Here is a 20,745-nt window from a genome sequence, read left to right as displayed (position 1 = left end):
CTGAGCCATCAGCTGCCCCAGGACCTGGCCCTGTCCATCAGAGGGCCCAGGACATGGCCTTATACACCAAGAACTGGGTTAAACTTCCTCTACCAGTGGGCAGGCACCAGCCCCAGAAGGTACTGGGCCCCAGCACCCCTCACAAGCAGGCTAACATACCATCCAGGGCACTGCAGCCAGAGATCCCAAGACCTGACTTTGCCTACCAGTGTGTGGACACTAACCCCAGGACCTGGTCTCCCCCACCCATGGACAAGCACTAGCTCCAGGATCCCCTGAGCCCCAGCCCTGACCACAAGAGTTCAGACGGCAGCCCCATGACCAACACAGACCCTCAGTCTACTGTGTCAGTATCCAGCCCATGCACCTATAGGCCAGCATCAGCCAGGAAGCCCCTAGGCCCAACCACATCCACTAACTGACTGCTACTAGCTTCAGAACCTTGCAACAAGCTATGTCAAGAACCAGCAGGTTAACATCAGTACTGGGACAACCGGGGCCCCAGCACTGCTTATCAGCAAGCCAACACCAGCTTTAAGACACCTTGGACAACTCAGTCAGACACTCCAGATCTAGGTCCACTTACCAGTGGGCCAACACCAGCTTTGGGATACCGTGGAAACCACAGCCAACCATGTCAGAACTGGCCAAACCAACCACTGTGCTGACAGGCTGACACTAAATCTGAGAACCTTATCCCAGCAACCACCCACCCAGGAACCTGGCTCTGCCCACCAGAGGGCCAGCACTAGCCAGGGAATCCCCTGAGGCTCCATAGCCAGGCACCTCATGATGCAGCAACACCACATAATTTAGGACATGATAAACACCTGGACCACGAGCCAGCCATGCCTACCAGGCTACCCACAGTAGTTAGCCCACCACAACAGAAGATCTGATGCAGCCTACATTGGTGGCACCCTGAGAACATGTAGCTCTTGTGACAAGAGGAAAGTGTGCTGCTGGTATTCATAGCTTATCTACAAAAGGCCACATTTCCAAGGTCAGGAAATACAACCAATCTACCAAATACATGGAAATAAAAACAACACATTAAGTGAAATGTGGCAAAAGAAGAAAATGTTTCAAATGAAGGAATAAGTTAAAACCTCAGAAAATAATTAAATGAAGTGGAGATAAGCAATCTACCCTATAAAGAGTTCAAGGTAGTGATCATAAACATGCTCAGAGAACTCAGGAGAATAGCTGAACAGAAAGAGACGTTAGAAGATTTTAACAAAGAGTTAGAAAATAAAAAGAATAGGGACTTCCCTGGTGGCACAGTGGTTAAGAATCTGCCTGCCAATGCAGGGGACATGGGTTCAATCCCTGGTCCAGGAAGATCTCACATGCCATGGAGCAACTAAGCCCATGCACTACAACTATTGAGCCTGTGCTCTAGAGCCCATGAGCCACAAAAACTGAGCCCGCGTGCCACAACTACTGAAGCCCACGTGTGCCTAGGACCTGTGCCCCGCAACAAGAGAAGCCACCACAATGAGAAGCCCACACACCACAACGAAGTATAGCCTCTGTTCACTGCAAGTAGAGAAAGCCCATGAGCAGCAACGAAGACACAACACAGCCAAAAATAAATAATAAATAAATAAATTTATTAAAAAGAAAAATAAAAGAACAAGAAAGAGATGAGGAATACAATAACTGAAATAAAAAATACATTAGAAGGAATCAACAGATTAGATAATACAGAAGAACAGATCATCTAACTGGAAGAAAAAGTAGTGGAAATAAATGAAACAGAACATAAAAAACAAACAAAGAATAAAAAGAAATGAGGACAAGTTTAAGAGACTTCTGAGACAACATCAAGCTTACTAACATTGGCTTATAAGAGAAGAAGAGAGAGAGAAAAGTCCAGAGAACATACTTGAAATCATAATAGCTGAAAACTTACCCAACCTGGGAAAGGAAACAGACATCAAGGTTGAGGAAGCACAGAGAGTCCCAAGCAGGATCAACCTAAAGAGGACCACACCAAGACATGTTGTAATTAAAATGGCAAAAATTAAAGTTGAGAAGAGAATATATAAAAGCATCAATGGAAAATCAACTATTTATGCACAGTAGAACTCAAAACTATCAGCAGACTTTTCATCAGAAAGTCTGCAGGCCAAAAGGGAAGGGCACAATATATTTAAAGTGATGAAATTAAAAACAAACAAACAAACAAAAAAAAAACTACAACCAAGAACACTATACCCAGCAAAGCATTTATTAAGATTTGAAAGAAAGTTTGTAGAGAAGCAAAAGCTAAAAGAATTCAGCACTACCAAACCAGCTTCACAAGAAATGTTGGAGACTTCTCTATTTGAGAAAAAGGCAACAACTAGAAATATAAAAATTATGAAAAGAAAATTCTTATTGGTAAAGGCAAATATACAGTAAAGGTACTAAATCAACCATGTATAAAGCTAGTGGGAATGTTAACAGACAAAAGTAGTAAAATCATCTATATCCACAATAAGTAGTTAAGGGATACACAAAACAAAATCATTTAAAATATGATGTCAAAACAGTAAACATGTCAGGGAGTAAAAACACATTGTTAAAGTGTGTTTGAACTTAAGAAATCAGCAACTTAGTTATGTATGTATATGTATTCCTATATATAAAGCTCATGGTAAACACAAACCTAAAGTGTGTAATAAATATACACACAAAAAAGATAAAGGAATCCAAATATAACAAAAACAACCCCAAAAATATTCACAGAATGGAATATATATATATATTTATATTCTATATATAGAATATATATAGAATATACACATATACATATATGTATATATTCTATTCTGTTGCTTTTGGTTGGAATGTTATATGAATATAATAACATTCTTTTCAAGTGCACATGGAACATTCTCCAGGATAGATCACAAGCTAGGCCACAAAACAAGTGTCAGTAAATTTAAGAAAAGTGAAATCGAATAAAGTATTTTTTTTCCAAGCACAATCCTAGGAGACTAGAAATCAACTAAAAAAAAGACTGCATAAGAAAAATATGTGGAGGCTAAACAACATGCGATTAAACAATCTAAGGATCACTGAAGAAATCAAAGAAATAAAAGAAATACCTGGAGAGAAATAAAAATAAAAACAAAATAATCCAAAATCTGTGGAACTGCAAAAGCAGTTCTAAGAGGGAAGTTTATAGTGATAAAAACCTACCTCAGAAAAGAAGAACTCAAATAAACATAACATTATGCCTAAAGGAGGTAAAAAAAGAAAAACAAACAAAACCCAAAGGTAATAGAAGGAAAGAAAACATAAAGATCAGAGCAGAAAAAAATTAAATAGAGACGAAAAAGCAATAGAAAATATAAATGAAACAAGAGCTAGTTCTTTGAAAAGATAAACTTTTAGGCTGACTCATCAAGACAAAAAAAGAGAGAGAGCCCAAATCAGAAATTAAAAAGGAGAATTGACAGCCTACACCACAAAACTTAAAAGGGTCATAAGAGATTACTATGAAAAGTTATACAGTGATATAATGAACAACATAGAAGGAATGGATAAATTCTTAGAAATGTACAATCTCCCGAGATTGAACCAGGAAGAAATAGAGAATATAAACTAGTTACCAGTAATAAAATTGAATCGGTAATTTAAGAAAACTCCTAACAAATAAACAAACTAAAAAAGTTCAGAACCAGGTAGCTTCACAGGTGAATTTTACCACACATTTAGAAAACTGTTAACACAAATCCTTCTCAAATTGTTCCAAAAATTGCAGAAAAAGAAACACTTCAGAATTCAGTCTATGAGGTCAGTATCACCCTGATGACAAAACCTGACACATATATCACAAAAAAGAAAATTACAGACCAATATCACTGATAAACATAGATGCAAAATTCCTTAATGAAATATTACCAAACCGAATTCAACCATACATTAAAATGGTCATTCGCCATGATCAAGTGGGATTTATCCCAGTGATGTGAGGATTGTTCAGTAGCCACAAATCAATCCATTTGATACACCACATTAAAAAACTGAAGAATAAAAATCATATGGTCATCTCAGCAGACGTGGAAAAATATTTTGACAAAATTCAACATCATTTAAGACAAAAACTTTAAACAAAGTGGATATAGAGGAATCATACCTCAACATAATAAAGGCCATGTATGACAAGCCCATGGCTAACATCATACTCAACAGTGAAAAGCTGAAAGCATTTCCTCTAAGGTCAGGAAAAAGACAAGAATGCCCACTGTCACCACTTTTATTCAACATAGTATTGTATGTCCTAGCCATGGCAATCAGACAAGAAAAATAAATAAAACAAATCCAATTCAGAAAAGAAGAAGTAAAACTGCCACTATTTACAGACGACATTATGCTCTACATAGAAAATCCTAAAGATGCCACCAAAATCCTACTTGAACTCATCAATGAATTTGGTAAAATTGCAGAATACAAAATTAATATACAGATATCTGTTGTATCTCTATAGACCAACAATAAATTATCAGAAATAGAAATGAAGAAACAATCCCATTTACAATTGCATCAAAAAGAATAAAATACTTAAAAATAAATCTAAGAGGTAAAAGACCTGCTCTTTGAAAACTATGGAACACTGATAAAAAAAAAAATGAAGATGGCATGAACAGATGGAAAAAGGGTTCATGACTTTGAATAATTAATATTTTTTAAATGACCATAAATATTCAAGGCAATATATTACTTCAATGAAATCCCTATCAAAATAACAATGGCATTTTTCAGAATTATAACAAATAATTATAAAATTTGTATGGAAAATCTAAAGACACTAAATAACCTAAACAATGCTGAGAAAGAAGAACAAAGACCCAGGCATCACACTCCCTGATTGCAAACCATACTACAAAACTACAGTAATAAAACAATATAATACAGAAAAACAGATACATAGATCAGTGGAACAGAACTGAGAGACCAAAAATGAACCTACATTTATATGGGCAATTAATCTATGACAAAGAAGCAAAGATTAAACAATGGAGAAAAGACAGCCTCTTCAATAAATGATGTTGGGAAAACTGGGTAACTACATGCTAAAGAATCAAACTGGACTACTTTCTCACACCATGAACAAAAATAAATTCAAAATGTATTAAAGACTTAAATGTATGAACAGAAGCCATAAGACATGTGGGAGAAAATCTAGGTAGTACACTCTTTGATATCAGTCTTAGTGATGTTTTCTTTGATATGTCTCCTCAGGCAAGAAACACAAAAACAAAAATAAACAAAAGGGACTACATCAAATTAGAAAGCATTGGGTATGAAATGTACAGTGTGGGTAATATAGTCAATAACTATGTAATATCTTAGTATGGTGACAGATCATGACTGAACGTCTCACGGTGATCCTTTTGAAATGTACAAAAGTATTGAATCACTGAGTTTTGTAACAAGAACTAAGAGTGTTTCAGGCTAATGACAAGTTTAAAAGTCACAAAGAAATTCATTGAAAAAGAGATCAGATTTGTGGTTACTAGAAGTGGGGGTTGGGAGAGGGGAATTGAATGAAGGTAGTCAAAATGTACAAACATTCAGTTATAACATAAATAAGTGCTAGGGATGTAATGTACAATGTGATAAATATAATTAACACTGCTGTATGTTACATATGAAAGTTGTTATGAGAGAAAATCCAGAGTTCTCATCACAAGGAAAACATTCTTTTTGTTTCTTTAATTTTGTATCCATATGAGTTGATAGATGTCCACTCAACTAACTGTAATAATCATTTCATGATGTATGTAAGTCAAATCTCTTTCTAGAAACCTTAAATTATGCAGTTATGTATGTCAATTATATCTCATAAAAATGGAATTTTAAAAAAGAGTACATTATTTTTAGTCTGGAAGCTTCAATGCACATTAATAAATAATGATTACAATTACAATTACAATTACAATAGAAGAAAATATATATCCAAGACTCATATACACCTATAAAACATAATTATATTTAAATATCCTCTAAGAAGGATGCAGTGTTAATAAAAAGAAAAGCAAAAGCATTCCAAGATTATTTTCAGGTACTGACTCATTATATCAATGAATAAAAATAATTGTAATTTAAAATTGGAAAAATATGTGTTGTTAAACCTAATTTGAATGAACCATAAGTAATAAAATGCATTGAAAATAAGAGATAAAGAGAGATCAGAAGTCTACTTCAAAGAACAAGGGACCCTTGTTTCAAAGAAAGATAAAAATGAACCAACATTATTAACTTTACAAATTTCACTAAAGTTATACTCTCCTATCTGTTCTTTTTTTAAATAAAAATGTTATTGTAACCCTGCTGCTAATTTTATTATTATTCTTATTAGCTATATTTGCTATATATTTTACACAATTGAAATTTTGTTTCACATATAAATTTAAAACTTCTAATTTTGTTATAATCATAATAATCATAATAAGTAAATTGTTTACCCTGATATGTACTGTTTGTAGTGGAAGATGGAAGACTTCCTTATTAGTCTGTATTAGCTGTTAGATATTTTATAGCATGAAGGATTAATAAGATTAAGCAGTGCAAGGAGACTGAGAAGCTTATCAGCGGTTTGCATGGATAATGAATCTAAAGGGGGGGAAAGAAATTATCAGCAAGGGCTAAGATGAAGAGGACAATATAACATTCAGAGGCTTTTGTTTGGAAACCAGAAGATCTGTAACATGGAGTAAACAAGAATTAGAAATAGTTCTCATAAGAACAAAAACCCAACTTTGAATCATCTCACTATCTGTATGATATCTGTCATCTGTGAAGGCTATGTGATTGAGAGAAGCAAAAGTAGTCTTTGGAATTTAAATGTACAAAGTTGACACCTCATCACATATATTTAGATACATGAGGAAGAAAAATATAACCAAATATCAATAGATATAAACAAAACACAGCAAAGTTAAAAAGCAGAATGAACAGTCTTATGAATTACTCAGCTTCATTCAGATATGAAAATTAAGAGATATGACTAATAAAATTCAAAGCAGTATGACAATCTTAAAAATATAATCAAGTTAAATGAAATACATAGTAGAGCACAGTTTCCTCATCTTTTATTATTACTATACAGTGTATTGGTTTTTTTTTGGATGGAATGTCCTATAAATATCAATTAAGTGCATCTTCTTTAATGTATAATTTAAAGCTTGTGTTTCCTTATTTATTTTAATTTTGGATGATCTGTCCATTGATGTAAGTGAGGTGTTAAAATCCCCCACTATTATTGTGTTATTGTCGATTTCCTCTTTTATAGCTGTTAGCAGTTGCCTTATGCATTGAGGTGCTCCTATGTTGGGTGCACAAATATTTATAATTGTTATATCTTCTTCTTGGATCGATCCCTTGATCATTATGTAGTGTCCTTCTTTGTCTCTTGTAATAGTCTTTATTTTAAAGTCTATTTTGTCTGATATGAGAATTGCTACTCCAGCTTTCTTTCGATTTCCATTTGCATGGAATATCTTTTTCCATCCCCTCACTTTCAGTCTGTATGTGTCCCTAGGTCTGTAGTGGGTCTCTTGTAGACAGCATATATATGGGTCTTGTTTTTGTATCCATTCAGCCAGTCTGTGTCTTTCGGTTGGAACATTTAATCCATTTACATTTAAGGTAATTATCGATATGTATGTTCTTATTCCCATTTTCTTAATTGTTTTGGGTTTGTTATTGTAGGTCTTTCCTTCTCTTGTGTTTCTTGCCTAGAGAAGTTCCTTCAGCATTTGTTGTAAAGCTGGTATGGTGGTGCTGAACTCTCTCAGCTTTTGCTTGTCTGTAAAGGTTTTAATTTCTGCATCAAATCTGAATGAGATCCTTGCTGGGTAGAGTAATCTTGGTTGTAGGTTTTTCTCCTTCATCACTTAAATATGTCCTGCCACTCCCTTCTGGCTTGCAGAGTTTCTGCTGAAAGATCAGTTGTCAACCTTATGGGGATTCCCTTGTGTGTTATTTGTTGTTTTTCCCTTGCTGCTTTTAATATGTTTTCTTTGCATTTAATTTTTGATAGGTTGATTAATAAGTGTCTTGGCATGTTTCTCCTTGGATTTATCCTGTATGGGACTCTCTGCACTTTCTGGACTTGAATGAATATTTCCTTTCCCATATTAGGGAAGTTTTCAACTATAATCTCTTCAAATACTTTCTCAGTCCCTTTCTTTTTCTCTTCTTCTTCTGGGACCCCTATAATTCGAATATTGGTGTGTTTCATGTTATTCTAAAGTTGTCTGAGACTGTCCATAATCGTTTTCATTCTTTTTTCTTTATTCTGCTCTGCAGTAGTTATTTCCACTATTTTATCTTCCAGGTCATGTATCCGTTCTTCTGTCTCCCTTATTCTGCTATTGATTCCTTCTAGAGAATTTTTATTTCAGTTATTGCGTTCTTCATCATTGTTTGTTTGCTCTTTAGTTCTTCTAGGTCCTTGTTAAACGTTTCTTGTATTTTCTCCATTCTATTTCCAAGATTTTGGATCATTTTTACTCTCATTATTCTGAATTCTTTTTCAGGTAGACTGCCTATTTCCTCTTCATTTTTTTTGGTCTGGTGGGTTTTTACCCTGCTCCTTCACCTTCTGTGTGTTTCTCTGTCTTCTCATTTTGCTTAACTTACTGTGTTTGGTGTCTCCTTTTTGCAGGCTGCTGTTTTGTATTTTCCGTTGTTTTTGATGTCTGCCCCCATTGGCTAAAGTTGGTTCAGTGGGTTGTGTAGGCTTCCTGGTGGAGGGGACTAGTGCCTGTGTTCTGGTGGATGAGGCTGGATTTTGTCTTTCTGGTGGGCACATCAACATCCAGTGGTGTGTTTTGGGGTGTCTGTGACCTTATTATGATTTTAGGCAGCCTCTCTGTTAATGGGTGGGGTTGTGTTCGTGTCTTGCATGGTGTTTGGCATAGGGTTTCCAGCATGGCAGCTTGGTGGTCGTTGAGTGGAGCTGCATCTTGGTGTTGAGGTGGAGATCTCTGGGAGATTTTCGCCATTTGATATTATGCGGAGCTGAGAGTTCTCTAGTGTACCAACGTCCTGAACTCGGTTTTCCCAGCTCAGAGACACAGGCCTGATGCCCGGATGGAGTGCCGAGACCCTGTCATCCACACGGCTCAGAATAAAAGGGAGAAAGAAAGAGAGAAAGAAAGAAAAAATAAAACAAAATAAAATAAAGTGATTACAATAAAAATAATTATTAAAAAAATTTTTTTTAAGTAATAAAAAAAAAGAAAGAAGAGCGCATGAAACCTAAAAACAAATCCACCGTTCATAACAGGTGCTAAAAAATATACTAAAAAACAAAAATAAAAACAAAGAAACGGACAGACAGAACCCTAGGACAAATGGTAAAAGCAAAGCTATACACACAAAATCACACACAGAAGCATACACATACACACTCACAAAAAGAGAAAAAGGAAAAAATATATATATATCATTGCTCCCAAAGTCCACCACCTCAATTTGGGATGATTTGTTGTCTATTCAGGTATTCCACAGATGCAGGGTACATCAAGTTAATTGCGGAGATTTAATCCGCTGCTCCTGAGGCTGCTGGGAGAAATTTCCCTTTCTCTTCTTTGTTCACACAGCTCCTGGGGTTCAGCTTTGGATTTGGCCCTGCCTCTCTATGTAGGTCTCCTGAGGCCGTGTGTTCCAGCTCAGACAGGATGGGGTTAAAGGAGCAGCTGATTAGGGGGCTCTGGCTTACTCAGGCCGGGGAGAGGGAGTGGTACAGAATGCGGGTGAGCCTGCAGCGGCAGAGGCCAGCATGACACTGCAACAGCCTGAGGTGCACCATGTGTTCTCCCGGGGAAGTTGTCCCTGGATCACAGGACCCTGGCAGTGGAGGGCTGCAGAGGCTCCATGGAGGGGAGGTGTGGATAGTGACCTGTGCTTATGCATGGGCTTCTTGGTGGCTGCAGCAGCAGCCTTAGAGTTTCATTCCCATCTCTGGGGTCCATGCTGATAGCCGCTTCTCATGCCCACCTCTGGAGCTCGTTTAGGCAGTGCTCTGAATCCCCTCTCCTCGCATACTGCAAAACAATGGTCTCTTGCCTCTTAGGCAGTTCCAAACGTTTTCCTGGACTCCCTCCCGGCTAGCTGTGGCTCACTAGCCCCCTTCAGGCTGTGTTCACACAGCCAACCCCAGTCCTCTCCTTGGGATCTGACCTTTGAAGCTGGAGCCTCAGCTCCCAGCCCCCGCCCACCCCGGCAGGTGAGCAGACAAGCCTCTCGGGCTGGTGAGTGCTGGTCGGCACCACTCCTCTGTGCGGGAAACTCTCCGCTTTGCCCTCCGCACCCCTGTTGCTGTGCTCTCCTCCATGCCTCCAAAGCTTCCCCCCTCTGCCACCTGCAGATTCTGCCCACGAAGGGGCTTCCTAGTGTGTGGAAACCTTTCCTCCTTCACAGCTCCCTCCCACTGGTGCAGGTCCCATCCCTAGTCTTTTGTCTCTGTTTTTTCTTTTTTCTTTTGCCTTACCCAGGTATGTGGGGAGTTTCTTCCTTTTGAGATTTCTGAGTTCTTCTGCCAGCGTTCAGTAGGTGTTCTGTAGGATTTGTTCCACATGCAGATGTATTTCTGATGTATTTGTCGGAGGAATGTGATCTCCACTTCTTACTCTTCCACCATCTTTCCCATATCCCCTATTTTAAAAAAAATTTTTGTACTAAACTTTATTTTTTTGACATGTAAAAATTTGTACTTCTTTATCTATACAACTCCTGGCTTTGGTGGTAGTGGTGGTTTCACAGTTGTATACTTTTTCTCAAACTCATCAAGTTGTACACATTAAATAGGTACAGTTTTTTACATGTCACATTAATTTTTTTTTAATTCCCTTGCTCCCAGGAAAAGACTATTTTGTAGTCATAATAACCAGATTTTTTTAAAAATTGGGGTACAGTTGCTTTACAATGTTGTGTTAGTTTCTGCTGTACAGCAAAGTGAATCCAAAAAAGAGGGGATATACGTATACAGATTTTGTGTTCATTGAACTTTGTTTAATTGATTTTAATCAATCGGTGCTTTGAACCAGAAGCACTTCTAAAGATCAACCTCTCAGCCATAACCACATATTTTTGAACGTGAGCCAATTAGTTAAAACCTCATTGTCAACAGTTCAACAGTCTCACCTGAATAACCACAGGTGACATTAACTGACACTCCCCTCTGAAAGACCACCAATCTCTGAACTTGCTTCTATGAACCCTATATTTCATCAAATCCTCACTTTTCACAGAGAGACTGTCTACAAAAAGGTATAATTCCCTCCTGCTTAAGTATGTGATGCATTTCAGTCTTACTTTCCTAAGTTGCTATTGCCTCATTCTCTCTCACCTTTCAATGATACAATTTATTGAGTACACTTAAGATTTCTGCACTTTTGTATGTATATTTTAATTAAACTTTGTTAGACTAAGACAACCACCTTAAGCTTCTGAGATCTAGCCATGGATACTTAAGGAACTCATTGTAAGAAACACCTTAGCTTGGTCCCAAAACACCAGAAGACTTCTGGTAACAAAGGATGAAGTCAGAGATAACATTGGTTTGATATATTCTGCCAATATATTTTCTGTTAACTAAAACATACAGAAGCTCATAGAGCAGGTTTGTTAACAGCTGAAAGTAGTTTAAAAAGTTATAAAACAACAGCATTGTTAAAACATAATAATAAAGTTAATCTTTCTTATTTAGGGTCAGTTTCATTGGTCTCATGGTTTGGGTGGCTGTATAAATAGACAACATCATAAATAGACACTAAATGTCCTAAGCAAAATTCTGATAAATGATTACAATCCCAGGGTCTTATTTATGCCATTTCTTACTGAATGTTGTCAAAATACTTCCAGTTGTCCAAACTTTAAAACTATAAACAGATATGACAATCCTCATCTTCCTCTCACAAATTACATCCTAATAATTTATTTATAAATGTAAATCATAAATGTCTCCTAAGTCTTTTATTTTTAATTATATTGCCACCACCCACAATTGAATTTACCATTATTTCACACCAAAAATACAGCCACAATCTTCCTGTTTCCAGTCTTTTCTTCCAAACACAACCATTTTAGTCAAAACACTGATTATTTACATTGCAGTCAGTGTTTTAGTGAATCTGACACATCACTCTCCTGCTTAGAACCCATCTTTATTTTATCCTTTAGATAAAGTAAAAATTTATTTAGTAGAACATGAAAGCATGATGCATGGTTGCCAGAGGTGGGGAGTGGGGGTGGACGAATGGGTGAAGGGGGTCAAAGGTACAAATATCCAGTATTAATATAAATAAGTCATGGGGATGAAATGTACAGCATGGTGGCTATAATTAATAATACTGCATTGCACATTTGAAAGTTACTAAGAAAATAGCTCTTACAAGTTCTCATTACAAGGAAAAATAATTCTTGTTACTGTGTACAGTGTTGGATGTTAACTAGACATTGTAGGGATCATTTCACAATATATACAAATACTGAATCACTAAGTTGTATGCATGAAACTAATATAATGTCAATGATACCACAGTATAAAAAAGGAATAAATGTGTGGTGCTGTATATCTCTCTCTTTTCCTATATAAAGCAAGATCCTTTGAATATAATAATCTTGTTTAATTCCCTTCTACCATATATGCCATCTTTGTCATGTGCTTTAATAATATACATTCTTTAATTCTTTATCAAATGAATCAAACTACTATTTGATTCATATGATAGTCATTTAGATTTGTGAATGCATTTATATTTATGTTATTTTTTCTTGTTATATTACAGAACTTTATTTTATATTTATATTTGAAAAATAGTTTTCAAGTATGTTAGTCTGCTAGGCTGTCATTACAAAACATCACAGACTAGGTGGCTTAAACAATAGAAATTTATTTCTCACTACTATTATGGAGACTAAAATCCAAGATCAAGGTTTCAGCTGGTTTGATTTATCCTGAGGTCTCTCTCCTTGGCTTTCAAATGTTTATTTTCTCTCTGTGTCCTCACTTGGTCTTTCCTTTGTGCAAACAAATTCTGATATTCTCCCTCTTCTTATAAAGACATGAGTTATATTGAAATAAGACTAAACCCTTATGACCTCTTTTAAACTTAATTATCTCATTAAAGACCTTATCTCCAAATTCAGTGACATTCAAGGGTACTGGGCATTAGAGCTTCAACATATGAACTTGGGGGAACATAATTCAGTCCACAAAATTATTGACAATTTCTACCAATTTTTATTTCTTTGAAAATATCTTTATTTCAGCTTCATTTTTGAGGGGACATCCCCCTTCCCTACCACTGAGGACAGAATTCTAGGTTACCATTCATTTTCATTCTGCTATCTTAAGGTATCTTGTCACTGAATTCTGTCTTCCTTTTTGTTCATTTGTTTGCTTAGATTTTATTTTGCTTTTGAGAAGTTGGCAATAGTCCTCTGTGTTGCTTATTTCAAGATAATGCCTTTCCGTTTCTTTATTTTTATCTCCTTCTCTTTGGTTTTTAGCCATTTAATTATGTTGTGGAAATATGTAATTTTCCTTGTATGGGGTTCCTAGAACTTTTTGAAACTCAGTCTTAATGCCTTTTTATCATTTTGGAGGAATTTTAGTATATGTCTCTTCAAATATGTCAAGCATCCCATTCTGTTTCTCTTTTCATTCTTAGGATTCAGTTTTACATATATTATACCTTCAATTTATCCCTTATGTCTCTTATCCTCTTTTCTTTTTTTCAAACTTTTTGTGTCTTAGTGTATCTTTCTCTTTATATGTAAGCTTGAGAATGTTCCAATCCTCAAATCCTCTCTTCAACTATGTGTAATATGCTGTTAAAATTATTCATTAAGTTTTTAAATTTTAGATTATTGCTTTTTCACTTCTGGAATTTTACTTGATTTTATTTTGAAATGATTGTGTTAAAAACTGCAATTTCATCATTTGTTTTTAATTGTTCTCTTTGTACTCTTCCCCCGATTTTCCTCTTTTGAGGCATTCTTTTGAGTTAATGGAGTATTTTTTTTTGTTTGTATATTTTTTTAATATTTATTGAAATATAGTTTATATACAATGTTGTGTTAGTACCTGGTATACAGCAAAGTGATTCAGTTATACATACATACATACATATATATATATATACACACAGAGACACATATATATATTCTTTTTTAACATTCTATTTCATTATAGATTATTACAAGATATTGAGTATACTTCCCTTTGTTATACAGTAGGTCCTTGTTGGTTATCTATTTTGTATATAGTGGTGTGTATATTTCAATCCCAAACTCCTAATTTATCCCTCCACTAACCCCCCTTTGGTAACCATAAGTTTGTTTTTTGTGTCTGTGGGTCTATTCTGTTTTGTAAATAAGTACATTCATATCATATTTTTTGACTCCACATATAAGCAATAACATATGATATTTGTCGTTCTTTCACTATGTGGCTTACTTCACTTAGTATGATAATCTCTAGGTCCATCCACATTGCTGCAAATGTCAGTATTTCATTCTTTTTTCATGGCTGAGTAATATTCCATTGTATATATGCATCATATCTTCTTTATCCATTCCTCTGGTGATGGACATTTAGGTTGCTTCCATGCCCTGGCTATTGTAATAGTGCTGCAATGAATATTGGGGTGCATGTGTCTTTTTGAATTATGGTTTTCTCTGGGTATATGTCCAGTAGTGGGATTGCTGGGTCACATGGTAGTTCTCTTTTCAGTTTTTAAGAAACCTTCATATTGTTCTCTGTAGTAGCTGTATCTATGTACATTCCCACTGACAGTGCAAGAGGGTTCCCTTTTCTCCACACCCTTTCCAGGATTTATTGTTCATAGATTTTTTTAATGATGGCCATTCTGACTGGGGTGAGGTGATACATCATTGTAGTTTTGATTTGCATTTGTCTAGTGATATTGAGTATCTTTTCATGTGTTTGTTGGCCATCTGTCTATCTTCTTTGGAGAAATGTCTATTTAGGTTTTCTGCCCATTGTTTGATTGGGTGGTTTGGGTTTTTTTGATGTTGAGCTGCATGAGCTCTTTGTATATTTTGGAAATTAATCTTTCATCAGTTGCTTCATTTGCAAATATTTTCTCCCATTCTGAGGGTTGCTGTTTCATCTTGTTTATGGTTTCCTTTGCTGTGCAAAAGCTTTTAAGTCTAATTAGCTCTCATTTGTTTTTTGTTTTTTGTTTTTATTTTCATTAATCTAAGAGGTGGGTCAAAAAAGATCTTGCTGTGATTTATGTCCAAGTGTGTTCTGCCTATGTTTTCCTCTAAGACTTTCATAGTTTCTGGCCTTACATTCAGATCTTTAATCCACTTTGAGTTTACTTTTGTGTGTGGTGTTAGGGAGTGTTCTAATTTTATTCTTTTACATGTAGGTGTCCAGTTTTCCCAGCACCACTTATTGAAGAGACTGTCTTTTCTCCATTGTATGTTCTTGCCTCCTTGGTCATAAATTAGGTGACTGGGTTTATCTCTGGGCTTTCTATCCCATTCCATTGGTCAGTATTTCTGTGTTTGTGCCAGTACCATACTGTCTTCATTACTGTAGCTTTGTAGTATAGTTTGAAGTCAGGGAACCTGATTCGTTCATCTCTGTTCTTCTGTCTCAGGATTGCTTTTGTTATTTAGGGTCTTTTGTGTTTCCATACAAATTGTAAAATTTTCTGTTCTAAGTGTGTGAAAAATGCCATTGGTAATTTGATAGGGATTGTATTGAATCTGTAGATTGCTTTGGGTGCTATAGACATTTTCACAATATTAATCCTTCCAATCCAAGAACATGTTATATCTTTCCATCTGTTTGTGTCCTCTTTGATTTCTTTCATCAGTATCTTATAGTTTTCTGTGTACAGATCTTTTGCCTCCTTAGGTAGATTTATTCCTAGGTATTTTATTATATTTTTGCAATGGTAAATGGCCTTTGATTGTTAATGTATAGAAATGCAACAGATTTCTGTGTATTAATTTTGTATCCTACAACTTTACTGAATTCATTGATAAGCTCTAGTAGTTTTCTGGTAGCATCTTTAGGATTTTCTACATAGAGTATTATATTGTCTGCAAATATTTTGAGGTAGGTTCCCTCTAAGCCCACTTTCTGGAGAGTTTTTTTTTTTTTTTATCATAAATTGGTGTCGAATTTTGTCAAAAGCTTTTTCTGCACCTATTGAGATGATGTTTTGGTTTTTATTCTTCAATTTATTAATATGATGTATCACTCTGACTTGTGAATATTAAAAACCCCTTGCATCCCTGGGATAAACCCCACTGGATCCTTTTAATATATTGTTGGATTCAGTTTGCTAGTATTTTGTTGAGGAATTTTGCACTGATGTTCATCAGTGATATTGGCCTGCAATTTTCTTTTTTTGTGGTATCTTTGTCTGGTTTTGGTATCAGGGTGATAGCAGCCTCATAATATGTGTTTAGGAGTATTCCTTTCTTGGCAATGTTTTGAAATAGTTTCAGAAGGATATGTCTTAATTCCTCTCTCAGTGTTTGATAGAATTCACCTGTGAAGTCATCTAGTCCTGAACTTTTGTTTGTTGAGAGCATTTTAATCACAGATTCAATTTCAGTACTTGTAATTTGTCTCTTCATATTTTCTATTTCTTCTTGGTCCAGTCTTGGGAAATTATACCTTTCTCAGAATTTGTCCAATTATTCTACTTCGTCCAGTTTATTGGCACATAGTTGCTTGTAGTAGTCTTTTATGGTCCTTTGTGTTTCTGTTGTGTAGGTTGTAACTTCTCCTTTTTCAATTCTAATTTTGTTGATTTGGGTCCTCTCCCTTTTTGTCTTGATGTGTCTGCCTAAGTGTTTATCAATTTTGATTATATTCTCAAAAATCCCAATTTTAGTTTCATTGTTCTTTTCTATTGTTTTCTTATCTCTGTTTTATTTATTTCTGCTCTGATCTTTATTTCCTTCTACTAATTTTGGGTTTTGTTTGTTCTTCTTTCTCTAGCTGCTTTAGGTGTATGGTTTGGTTGTTTATTTGAGATTTTTCTTGTTTCCTGAGGTAAGCTTGTATTGGTATAAATGTCCCTCACAGAACTGCTTTTGCTGCACCCCATAGGTTTTGGATTGTTGTGGGTTCATTTTCAATTGTTTCTTGGTATTTTTTGATTTTCACTTTGCCTTCTTCAGTGATCCATTGGTTGTTTCATAACGTATTGTTTAGTCTCCACCTGTTTTTGTCTTTTGCAGTTTTATCTTGTAGTTGATTTCTAATGTCACATTGCTGTGACTGGAAAGGTGCTTGATATGATTTCAGTTTTCTGAAATTTATTGAGGCTTGCTTTGTGGTCCAGCATGTGATCTATCCTGGAGAATGTTCCACGTACACTTGAGAAGAAAGTGTATTCTGTTGCTTTCAAATGGAATGTCCTATAAATATCAATTAAATCTATCTGATCTAATGTGTCATTTAGGCTTTTTTTTTTTATTGATTTTCTGTCTGGATCATCTGTCCATTGATGCAAAGAGGGTGTTAAATTTCACCACTTATTGTGTTACTGTTAATTTCTCCCTTTATGTCTGTTAATATTATCATTTGTATTTAGGTGGTACTATATTGGGTGCATATATATTTACAATTTTTATATCTTCTTCTTGGATTGATTCCTTAATCGTTATGTAGTGTCCTTCTTTGTCTCTTGTAACAGCCTTTATTTCAAAGTCTATTTTGTCTGGTATGAGTGTTGCTATTGCAGCTTTCTTTTGACTTCCATTTTCATGGAATACCTTTTTCCATCCCCTCACTTTCTGTCTGTATGTGTCTCTAGATCTGAAGTGAGTCTCTTGTAGGCAGCATATGTAGGTGGCATATGTATGGGTCTTGTTTTGTATCCATTCAGCCAGTCTATATCTTTTGGTTGGAGCATTTAAACCTTTTACATATAAGTTAATTATTAATATGTATGTTCTTACTGCCATTTTGTTAATTGTTTTGTGTTTGTTTTAGTAGGTTATTTTTCTTCCCTTCTTTGGTTCTTTTCTCTTGTGATTTGATGACTTTCTTTATTGTTGTGTTTGGATTTTTTTTTTCTTTTTCGTGTGTGTATATCTATTGCAGATTTTTGGTTTGTGGTGACCATGAGGTTTTGATATAGCTGTCCCTATATACACAAGATTGTTTTAAGTTGCTGGTCTCTTAATTTCAAATTCATTTCAAATGTCTTGCATTTGTACTCTCCTTCTCTCATGGTTATTGGTTTAGATATCATATCTGTGTCTGGACAATTTTCTACCTTTATTGTATGTTTGCCTTTACTAATGAGATTTTCCATTTCATAATTTTCTTGTTTCTACTGTGGCCTTTTCTTTTCCTGCTAGAGAAGTTCCTCTATCTTTTGTTGTAAAGCTGGTATGGTTGTGCTGAACTTTCTTATATATTGTTTGTCTATAAAGCTTTTGATTTCTCCATTGAATCTGATGAGAGCCTTGCTGGGTAAAGTATTCTTGGTTGTAGGTTTTTCCCTTTCATCAAAAAGGACTGGGCTGCAGAGTTTCTGCTAAAAAATCAGCTGATGGACTTATCGGGGTTCCCTTGCATGTAATTTTTTGCTTTGTTGTCATTCCTTTTAATATTTTCTCTTTGTCTTTAATTTGTGTCAATTTAATTACTATGTGTCTCAGCATGTTCCTCTTTGAGTTTATACTGTGTGGGACACTCTGTGCTTCCTGGATTTGGGTGACTGCTTTCTTTCCTATATTAGGGAAGTTTTCAGCTATTACCTCTTCAAATATCTTTTCAGGTCATTTCTCTCTCTCTTCTCCTTTTGAGACTCCTATAATGCAAATGTTGGTGCATTTGACTTTGTCCTAGATGTCTCTTAACATGTTCATTTCTTTTCATTTTTTTCCTTATTCTGTTCCATGACAGTGATTTCTGCTACTCTGTCTTCCAGCACACTTATCTGTTTTTCTGCCTCATTTATTCTGCTATTGATTCCTTCTAGTGTATTTTTCATTTCACTTATTGTATTGTTGAACTCTGTTTGTTCTTTATAACTACTAATTCTTTGTTAAATATTTCTTGTATCTTCTTGGTCTGTGCCTCCATTCTTTTTTGAGAATTTGAGTCATCTTTACTGTCATTACTCTGAATCCTTTTTTGGGTAGATGGCTTATCTCCACTTCAGTTAGTTGTTCTGGGGTTTTATTTTATTCCTTCATCTGGAACATATTCCTCTGCTGCCTCATTTTGTCTAAACTATTTGTATTTTTTTGTATATTGAAGATTAGTTATGTTTCTTGACCTTGGAGAAGTGGTCCTCTGTAGAGGATGTCCTGTGTGTCCCAGCAGTACACTCCCCTCTTTTCACCCAATGGCCAGGTGGTCTCAGGGTAGATTCTGAGCTGTGCTTGCTGATTTAGTCCCATAGGCTGTGGAGCTGTACATTTCTTGCTTCTGGTGTCTGTCCCCTGCTGGTCTAGAGGCTTGTGCAGGCTTCCTTGTGGGAGAGGCTGATGCCTGCCCACTGGTGGTTGGAGTTGTGTCTTGACCCTCTTGTGGTCAGGGCTGTGTCAAGGGGCATGTCTAGAGGTGGCTGTGGGCTCAGGAAGCCTTTAGCTAACCTGCCTGTTGATGGGTAGGACCATGTTCCTGCGCTGTTGGTTGTTTGGTCTGAGGTGTCCCAGCACTGGAGCCTACAGGCTGTTACGTGCAGCCAGGTCTTGGTGGTAATGTCCCAAGCAAGATGTCAGCCTTCACATGAGTACTCCTGGATAAGTTTACCACCAGCTTTTATGTTCCAAGAGAGAGCCACAGCCACCCCCACCTCCACAGGAGACCCTCCAAGACCAGTAGGTAGGTCTGGCCCAGGATCCTATAAAGTCACTGCTTTTGCCCTGGGTCCTGGCTCCAAAAGTGGAGTCTCTATTTCTCCCAGTCCTGTGGAGCTCCTGTGATCAAGACCCACTGGCCTTCAAAACCAAATGCTCTGGGGCTTCTTCCTCTTAGTGCCAGACCCCTAGGCTGGGGAGCCTGTCATTTAGCTCAGAACTCTCACTCCCATGGGACAATGTCTGGGATATAATTCTCCAGTTTGTTGGTTACTCACCCATGCGTTCTTGGATTTGATTATATTGCAAGTGTTCCCCTCCTACCATCTCATTGTGATTTCTTCTTTGTCGTTAAACATAGAATATATATTTTTGGTAGGTTCCCGTCTTTTTTATTGATGGTTGTTCAGTAGTTAGTTATAATTTTGGTGTTCTTATGAGAGGAGGTGAGCTCAAGGTCTTCTCCTCCGCCGTCTTGTCTTCTCTCCTTTGTATATTTTGTTGAGATGTCATTTCATCTCAGTATTTACTTAATGTGTTGAAGTGAGGGGGGTGAAATTTAGAGTATACATCTTGAATTTATCATACAATAATATCAAGTAATATTTCATTTTATATATAGTATAAGAACTCTACAATAGTATACTTCCATTTCCCCTCTCCTAGCCTTTATGCAACGTTTGTCATACATTTATACAGATGTTTTGAACTTTACCAGACATTATTGTTAATTAAAGCATTTAATTACTTTGTAGAATCACTGTCAAATAATTTATTGTATAAGTATGGCAATTTTAATTTGGAATCATATTTTTTTTAAAGTAGGTAAAATAAAATTTCTTATGAGCAGAATAAGATTTAAGTATTATAATCACTGCTATTTTGCTTTTATGTCATATAATTACATTAAATAATATAGTAATT

This window comes from Eubalaena glacialis, chromosome 16 (genome assembly GCF_028564815.1).
Source record: "Eubalaena glacialis isolate mEubGla1 chromosome 16, mEubGla1.1.hap2.+ XY, whole genome shotgun sequence".
Taxonomy (NCBI): domain Eukaryota; kingdom Metazoa; phylum Chordata; class Mammalia; order Artiodactyla; family Balaenidae; genus Eubalaena; species Eubalaena glacialis.
This window is presented reverse-complemented; position numbering follows the sequence as displayed.